The following is a 2,593-nucleotide window of genomic DNA, read 5'->3' on the forward strand; positions in this document are numbered from 1 at the left end:
CTGCTAAAGCCTTAATGAATTATTATATTCTTAGGCTTACTCATATGTAGTTTATCGAATATCGAGTTACGTTCTCAATTAATTTGAAAATGAGTCAAGGACATTTTATTTATTTTTCGCTGTCATTCAATTTTAATACTTTACTTAATCTTAAGAGCCGATGTGTATAATGTAATGACTTTATAAAGGTCTTCACAATTGCATTATATATTCCTGATGCAAGTAATGAAAACAAAAAAAAAAGTTGCCATTCAGTATTAAACTCTTAGGAAGTCAAGACAAAAATGAAAACTTGGATTGCTTCACTCTGTATTTTATCTCTCTCCAGGGCTGTCTGTAAGTTTCTAACATTGTCTTTTTGTGAATTAATGTATTATATTAAATATAAGAGGATATAATAATGTTATTATTATCTAGTTTCTCAAACCTGTGTGACGCCAGATGGGCCCTGCGTCTTTCCCTTCGTATTTTTAGGAACAACCTACACTGAATGTACCATGGACGGGTCGACCCAACTTTGGTGTGCCACCTCAGTAGATAGTACAACCCTAAATTATGAGACCTACAGTTATTGCCCTTCAAGTTGTTCGAATTCAACTGGTGAGTAGATAATTTATTGTTTGTACCATCAGAGGTGTATAAAATATGTCTTAGAAGGAGGGAGCTGCAATCTGAACAGGTTTTTTTTAATTTCCTGAGCTGTTAGGATTATTATTTAATTTTTAAGAGAGAGCATCTTAGTATAAAGTAATAACTACTGCGTGTGCTTCTTGAAAGACGGAAAGTAACGTGGAGGACCTGCTCCGGAGTTATAAGTAGAGAAGTGTTCTGTGTAAAGGGGAAAAAAAACTAACTTTTTCGTTCATTATTTAATCATTTGTATGAGTTAACATCTCCTTCTAAAAGAAGGATTCCCGCCTATCTTTGGTGTAAATTCATTTAAAATGCATAACTAAATAAATATATATGAGTTTAAATGTAATTATAATATTGTCCCGGCACTTATACTACTAATACATATAAAAGGTTTTTCTCTTTATAGCAGGTAGTTGATATCAACAAGGGCCTTAATTCAGTTATACCATATGCAAAGAGAATAACTTTCTATATTTAAAATGGCATGCGAGCAGGGAAAATACTTGAATTATATTCAAATTTATATATATTTTATTATGTATTTTTAAATCAATTTGCACGAAAGATAGGCGAGAACTTTTGTCTTGCAGGTGGACACACCCACACCTTATTAGATAATGAACATTAAAGAAGAAATAGCAGGCGTATCAACCGTTTTTCCTTTTCTAATCGTTTTACTTAGTTGATTACTTTAGACGAATCCTTAACTTGATGGAATATTTGTGTGTGCTTATAAAATACGGAGAGTAACCTTGGGGATTTGTTGTGGAATTATAATTGCAAGACTTTGTTGGACTCAAAGTAGAATTGAGGGTCGACGCAGGAGTAATTCTTGCAAATGTCCTTGTAACTTTCCGTTTCCCTCTCCTCTGTTGTCACTGCGGACTGTAGCTGATCTCTACCAAAACATTATTCAAATTGTTTGGGTTACCTTATTCAATTTCGGTTGGTTTTCTTTGATATGCCCACACAATTTTGATTACTGTTACCACACCATACAAAGGGGATGTCAAGTCGCTCCCTAATGAAATAATTTTGCCATCTCTTCTTTGAGATATTGGATAAAAACTGATTTAGTGGAGAGCAAGTAACGTTTTTGACTAAACTATATTTTTGTTTATTACAACTATCCTCAATCTTTAATTAGTGGCAATAGTTGCTCTCATTAAAAACAAGGGAGAGTTCAAAATAGTCTAGAACTCGTATAATCAAATTCTTAATTATTTCCTTCAGTCTTAGCATGTCAAACTGTTGATGGAATCAACTGCGTATTTCCATTTGTTTTCAAGGCATGACCTACAATAATTGTACAAATACAGCTTATGGATCCACATTCTGGTGTGCGACATCAGTTGGGGCTGGAAATGTAACCAATTCTTTTGGAACCTGTTCCTCAAATTGTCCAAGTAAGTAGTAGTCTAACTATAGATTGTATTATAATTTTATTGCATCTATGCTTCCTTTATAGGTACTTCAGGCAATAGCACAAACGGTAATAACTTTGATACTACTCATGTCCTTAATAAAGACACAAATCTTAAGTGTATGCTTTGTACTTTATCTTAGTTTGTAACACCAGTTCTGGCACACAATGTGTTTTCCCCTTTATTTATAAAGGTCTTACCTTTACATCTTGTACCACGATGGATAGTTCTTTTCCATGGTGTGCAACTGCTGTTAACGCTAACCAACAATTCGAGAATAGTTATGGATATTGTAACGCTGATTGTGAAGGTTTGTCAAAATTATTTATTTATATTATAACCAGTGGCGTTGCTAACCCCTTTTGGGGGAGGCTTGATCCCCACCCCCCCTCACAATTTCTGAAGACCCTCCCCATTAAAAAAAATCCATATCTTATAGTTATATACATTTATAAGTATGTTTTGTGTGTTGTCATTCATAGAATCAAAAATGGTGGAGCAGATTACGTTTAAAATTTAGCAAGTAGACGTAT

At 33.7% G+C, this 2,593-nt stretch overlaps 1 long non-coding RNA gene across 1 annotated transcript; it reads left to right on the forward strand.

Annotated features, from left to right (window-relative positions):
* The first annotated feature begins 209 nt into the window (after positions 1-209).
* LOC121128307 (uncharacterized) lies at positions 210-2,381 on the forward strand. The gene is made up of 5 exons (XR_005868134.2): positions 210-336; positions 418-600; positions 1,870-2,042; positions 2,105-2,128; positions 2,203-2,381. It is a non-coding gene; the product is annotated as an uncharacterized lncRNA (long non-coding RNA).
* Positions 2,382-2,593: the final 212 nt, after the last annotated feature.

Source organism: Lepeophtheirus salmonis, chromosome 13, assembly GCF_016086655.4.
Source record: "Lepeophtheirus salmonis chromosome 13, UVic_Lsal_1.4, whole genome shotgun sequence".
Taxonomy (NCBI): domain Eukaryota; kingdom Metazoa; phylum Arthropoda; class Copepoda; order Siphonostomatoida; family Caligidae; genus Lepeophtheirus; species Lepeophtheirus salmonis.